At 26.3% G+C, this 6,721-nt stretch overlaps 1 long non-coding RNA gene across 1 annotated transcript; it reads right to left on the minus strand.

Annotated features, from left to right (window-relative positions):
* Window positions 1-1,606: 1,606 nt before the first annotated feature.
* Window positions 1,607-4,733, minus strand: LOC112740567 (uncharacterized). Its single transcript, XR_003171227.3, has 5 exons — window positions 4,491-4,733; window positions 3,135-3,967; window positions 3,016-3,064; window positions 2,662-2,756; window positions 1,607-1,726 (listed from the first exon to the last, which is right to left on the minus strand). It is a non-coding gene; the product is annotated as an uncharacterized lncRNA (long non-coding RNA).
* Window positions 4,734-6,721: the final 1,988 nt, after the last annotated feature.

Raw genomic sequence — 6,721 nt, forward strand, 5'->3', positions numbered from 1 at the left:
ATAACTTCTAAAAAAATTCCTCTTTAATCTATTTTAAAATTTTTTTGTTAACTAATGTTAACTTTATCTATTTTAAAAAAAAAATAAATTATTTCTTTACAAAAATACCTTTAGCAAAAATTTTATTTTTTCATTAAATTTTGTTTACCAAAATATCCTTAATAAATTATTTTTTATTAATTAAATTATATTTTTATTAAAATATTTTTTTAAAAAATTAATAATAAAATTGCTTTTTCTAAGATACCGTTTAATAATTTTTTAATTATTAAATTATGATTTAACTAAAATTTTTGCTAATAATTGTAGTTATATTTTATTATTAATTTTCTGATATTAATATATATTATTTTAATATTAAATAAAAAAAATCTTTGTCAGATTATTTTTCAATATCAATATATATTAATTGTTATACATATTAAAAGTGGTAAGATTTTTTTTATTTAATGTTAAAATAATATATATTGATATCGAAAAATTAACAGTAAAATATAAAAATAATTGTTAACGAAAATTTTGGTAAAATTATAATTTAATAATTAAAAAATTATTGAAGGGTATCTTAGAAAAAAATAATTTAATTATTAATTTTTTTAAAAAATATTTTGATAAAAATATAATTTAATAAATAAAAAAATTATTAAAGGGTATTTTGGAAAGAAAAATTTAATGACAAAAAATAAAATTTTTGTTAAAGGGTGTTTTTGTAAAAAATAATTTATTTTTTTTTGAAAAATAGATAAAATTAACATTAGTTAACAAAATAAATTTAAAATGGATTAAGGACAAAGTTTTTTAAAAGTTATAAAGGAGAGAAATGTATATTTTACATATAAAAGGGAGGGGAGTGTCATTTTAACATATCTTAGAAGAGGAAAGTGAAATTTTCTCTAAAAATTAATTCTGTAAAAATTAATAAAAAATAAAAGTATATAAAATAATTGTGTCCAATTAATTGTGTCTCTGTGTCTCAATATTTTAGAAGAATGCTAAATACATGTATCCTATGTACATTTGTATACTAACGCACACTACAAGAAAAAGCAATATTTGTAACAAAAAAATTGTTACAAAAAATCGAAATTTTGAAACAAAAGAATTTTGTAATAAAAAAAGGGGCCGTTGCAGTATGTCCCGTTACAAAAAGTTTTTGTAACAAAAAACAAAACTGTTACAATTCAAAGTGATATTTTGTAACAAATTTTTCTGATACAAAAAACCAGAAGTCGTTACAAAAGTGATAACAAATTTTGATCTTCAAAGTATTTTTTGTGACAATCTATTTTCTCCTATCATAAAATTTTGTTACAAAATGTAACTTGATTTTGTAACATTTTTTTCTTTAGTTACAAAACACTATTTATTTTGTAATAATTTTTTTAATACAAATTACACACATAATTTATCAAATTATATTTTTTTAATTAATTAATATATTAACTAATTTACTCAACAAGTCAATATTTATATAATATATAATAACATAGATAGTTCAAATACCTTTCATTAACTAATATTGTTTTATAAATCTTCAACATATAAACTTTAAAGTACAAACTAACAAGACACATTGAAGAACCCTAATGAACTAGATAGATACATAGGACAAGAAAAATAAGGAATTATAAATCTTCAAAATGTAAACTACAAATTACAAACTCCATCATGTTCATACAGCTCCTTTCTCATTTCTCATGGAGAAGTTCTAATAAGTGTCACACACCTAAAAAGACCACCAAACAAAAAACACTAGCTTAAGAAACAAGATTTGTTTTTCCTTTAAAAATACACAGGAAAAAACAAAAACATATAAATTTTATTCATAATGATATCAAAATCTAATACTTAAATACTCAAACTAGGAAACTAATTATTGAATAATTAATAGATCCTATGTCATAGATAATTAGAGAATTAAATAAAAGCTCATGAATAAGAACCATCTAATAAAAGTGTACATCAGTTGAATAATAGCTCTTAATAATATGATAACTTTTCCTTTGTGATAAAATTTCATGAATAAAAGCTCACCTTCCAAACCCATATTTGACAATGTTCTGAAATGATAGCAAGTTAATCTCTTAGCAGTAAATTCAAGAGAAGGAAGCAACTAAGTGTGAAATCTCATATTCCTAGGGAGGTTTTCGGTAAAGATCCAAAATCTATGTTGAAAGCTTGGTTTAGTGGAAGGCCGTGTGAAATGAAAATTGAAGCTGTAAAGCAACTGTATCCAGAAATTCAAATGAAAATGCAACAACAAATTCAAAGTCCAGGTTCAAAATCAACAACAATATCAACCCAGCCAAAGCATTCCAAATTTTAAATAATCACAAACAAACCAACAAATCATGAAAACAAAAACTATAGATATTCAATTGGAGCATCCAAATCTGGAGGCAACAATCCTCAATAATTTGATCAAGACAATCACAATTTAATCACAATTAAGCCACAAAAGCACAAAGAATAACAGGACAGCAGCACATTTACCATGAATAATCACAGACAGCAGTAAGAGCTAATCAACAATCAATGAATGAAAAATTGAAAACACAAATCATTCAAGAATAATTCAAAGATCAATAACCCTTATGAATAGAGCAAAAAAATGAATAACAATGTTACATTATTACAATGAGCCACGAACAGAGCATTGACCTTTGAAGATGGTAAGCTGGCAGCAAACACAGCGACAGACGACGGGCAAAGAGCATCATGTGATTATTATCAAGCAATTTCATGTAGCTCCACCTCTTGAGCACAAAAAAGGATAACTTTCATCACTATTCTTAATTTCTTATATTCAAATAGTTTCCATATAGAGTTGTGTTAATCTCATGCAATGGCTCTACAAGATAAATATGAGTACATAAAATATTTTTTTTATACTAAAATCAAACTTGATCAGTAGCCATTGAGAGCATAATTGGGACAAGTAAAAAATAAATCATCCTTGCATCATGGCAATTACAGAAAAGCGACAAATGAGTTTTCAAAGCAGAAGTAACTTACTGCACAAAAGAAATCAAGAGCGAAGCAGCTGCAACTCCGGTGACGACGGCTGTAATAACATGTAACGAAAATAAAGCTCCTGAAATCTCAAAAGGAAATAAACCAAACTCAACCCTTACCGGCAGCGTTTCCGATGACGGCAGTGGCAGAAGCGGCGGTGGCTGGGCGCGTGTCTCCCTTCACTCCTCTGCTCCTCGTGCTCTCTCTTTCTCTCTCTCTCTCTCTCTCTGTGCGACCCGACAGCTTCTCTCTCGACGACAACAACCAACGCAACAGCGTCTTCTCCTCAACAGCGGCAAAACCCTCGGCGGCAACAATGGCGAGGCGGCTGAGCTCGTCAACGACGGTGGCGCAGAGGCAATGGCTGGCGCGACACTCCCTCTCTCACCCGCGAGCTCTCTCTTCCCTCTTCGCAAATGGTGGCGGCCATGGCGTCTGGAGGTGGCGGCACGACGGCAGCGGGACGTGGTAGCGATGGCGCGGCTGGTTGGTGAGCCGAGGCGAAACGATAGCACGGCTTCCTCCTCCCTTCTTCTTCCTCGTGTGTGTGTGTATTTTGTGTTTGAGTACCGTTGAGTGAGAAATATGGGCGGTTTGGCAGTGAGGTGGGTGGAGATTAGATTAGTGGCCTTTGATTTTGCTGAGCTAAGATAATAATATCTTTATGGTTACAATGGTCATTTAATAACGCATATGTATGTATTGCTGTGATTTTTTTTTTTGGACCAGCGCCAGGGCCACAAGAGGCCCAAAGCATAGCAAGCCAAAGGATCACCCAAGCCCCACCCAATTCGATGATTGCTCCCCAGCAGCTCCCTTCTACGCCATTGTTCCACAAGCGGCAAATGGAGCTCGATCCTTCTGTGCTGTCACTTACTACCTGCAAATGAAGCTCCCTTCTGCACGATTACGAAGTTCTCTGTCGCCACTCCCACACTCTGACTGTATATTGCTGTGATTTGAATAAAGTTTATGAGCAAATAACATTATTAGTTAGAAACTTAGAATCTATAGATCATTTTTTTTGTTACGTGAATTCAGCTAAGAGGAAAAATAAAACGTACAATCTCTTTTTTTTTAATAAAATTAGGAATTTTGGGTAATTTAATAATTTTAGTAAAATTAGGATAATAGAGTAATTGAAACCAAATTTTAATCCAATAATAATAATATCTATAAAAATACTATTCGATTATCAACTTAAAACTTATTTTCAAATAAATACTCTAATTCAATAGTTAGAGATAAATAAAATTAATTTTCTTTTTAATCATAAAATAAAGTTAAAAATCTAATTATTTAACTTAAAGCATATAAAATTCTTATTATTATCCAATTATTAAAGTTCTAAATCATAAATAAAAAAGATGCTTAATTTATATATAAAATCTCTTAAAATATAATCTTAATTAAATATAATAAATCATAAACAAATTTATTATTTAATTTCATAAAAAGAAAATCCGGAGTCTTACAGAGCGCCGAGTCTTCCCGCCGTTGAGCTCGCAGCGACGGTCAGAGCAGGAAGACGAAGAGGAGCGATGGTTCTCGTGATCGATGGCGAAGTCATGCATGAGAGGTGAGTGGTGAGTGGGGAAGAGGAGCGACAGTGAGTGAGCAAAGTGACGGCGGGAGAGTGATGAGTGACGAAATGGGGAGAGTGGTTCTCTGATTTGGTGAAGCTCAATGGCACGAAGGAAAAATGGGAAAAGGCCAGGTCTCTGGTATAAAGGGGGAAGCACAGTGAGTCACGTTACATACTAATTAGTTAAGTGTATTTGGTGCGAAAGGGAAAAAACTTACTATTTTATTAATTAATTATTTTTAAAATATTATTTTATTATTATTTTATAATTATTTTTAAATAAATATTAATTAAGATAAAATTAAAGATATTCAAGTTAATTTTTTTTATTCATAAAATTTAAAATATTAAATTTAAAAATCTTAAATATTTAAATTAAATGATATAAAATTTTTATATTTTTTTTAATTACTAAAACTTTAAATTATAAATAAAAAAATACTCCATTTAATATATAAATCTCCAAAAAAATATTTTGAATAAATATAATAAATTATAAATAATTTATTATTTAATTTTTAAAATAATTTTAAACTCAAACTATCATTAATTTGACTTAAATATTTTTAGTAAAATAAATTTTTGAATATAAAATCTTAAATAAATATAATAAATCATAAATAACTTATTATGTTAATTTTTAAAAATTCAAAGTCTTATATTTAGTATGTTGAAACAAAAATTTTTATTAGTTACAAAAAATCTTTGAATTTTGTGATAAATAAATAACTTGTTACAAAAATATTGTATTTTGTGACAAATTAATTTTTTGTTACAAAATATTTTGAATTTTGCAACAATATAATCTTTTGTTACAAAACATTATAACATTTTGTAACAAAACAACAATTCGATACGAAAGCCAACATAATTTGTAACAAATTTCTTATTGTTACAAAATATTCTTATTTTGTAACAATAACTAATTATTGTTACAAAAAAATTATAATTTGTAAAAATTTTAAATTTGATACAAATTTTTTGTTACAAATGTTCCATTTTCTTGTAGTGGTATCCATTCAAAATTTGTATCTCAACGAACAAACAATAAATATATACTAACATATTCATCATGTCCAGGGACGGATCCACCTATATAAGGGTGGGGCAATTGCCCCCATTAAATTTGAAAAAATCAAATAATAAATATACATGTATATTTGTAATGTCCCCATTACAATAATATATTTGCCCCCACATTTAAAAATTTTTACTTATAGTGTGAAAAAAATATACTATTAAATATTAATATAACGATAAAAATTATTGTATTATATAAATTTAGAAAAAATATAAAAAATCATTTTTAATTAGTTAATATTAATCTATTTTAATGTTTAAGTTTATAATTTAGGATTTAGAATTAAAAATTAATCATTTTAAGTTTAGATTTTAAGATAAACAGAATAATTTTTAAAAATTGACCGATGTTGACTACAAAAATTAGTTAATTCCGTAAAAAAAAATTATAACATAAATATTATAGAGTGTTAACTTAGTAATTAAATAATAAAAAATATTTGAATAATGATTTGATAAAAAAAAGAGAAATTGTTTATAACTATATATAAAAGAATTATGATTTGTTTGATTTTTTAATTTTTATATTTTACACAATTTTTTATTGTTCTCTCACACACTTATATTAAAAAATCGAAGTTAGTCCATTTAAGTTAGGCTCTTTATAGATTTTTTTTCAAATATTAAGGTATAATGTTTTTATTATATAAAAAATAATCAATAAAAAAACTTTTTATGGGTATAAAATATTTAACAAGATGCTAGTATTAAATACTATGTGATATATTAAAAAATTGATTAATATATTTTAAATTTTAAATATATAAATATATTATTATTTTTCCCCCACTACCAAAATTTTTTGGATTCGTTACTGAATTCATGTTTTTGTATCTTTAAAACCAAATATTATCCTATATAATCAAATCAATTTCGATAACCAAATTAAATTAAATTAATCTAATAATTTATTGATACAATAAATATCAATTAAAAAAGTGAGAAGAGATGCATATATAAAAAGAAAAAAAACTTTATTAAATTTAATTATAAAAATAATTTCTTTACCTAATATTTTTCTTTACCAATTGATTTATATAT

The sequence above is a fragment of the Arachis hypogaea genome, chromosome 14, assembly GCF_003086295.3.
Source record: "Arachis hypogaea cultivar Tifrunner chromosome 14, arahy.Tifrunner.gnm2.J5K5, whole genome shotgun sequence".
NCBI classification, from domain to species: Eukaryota; Viridiplantae; Streptophyta; class Magnoliopsida; order Fabales; family Fabaceae; genus Arachis; species Arachis hypogaea.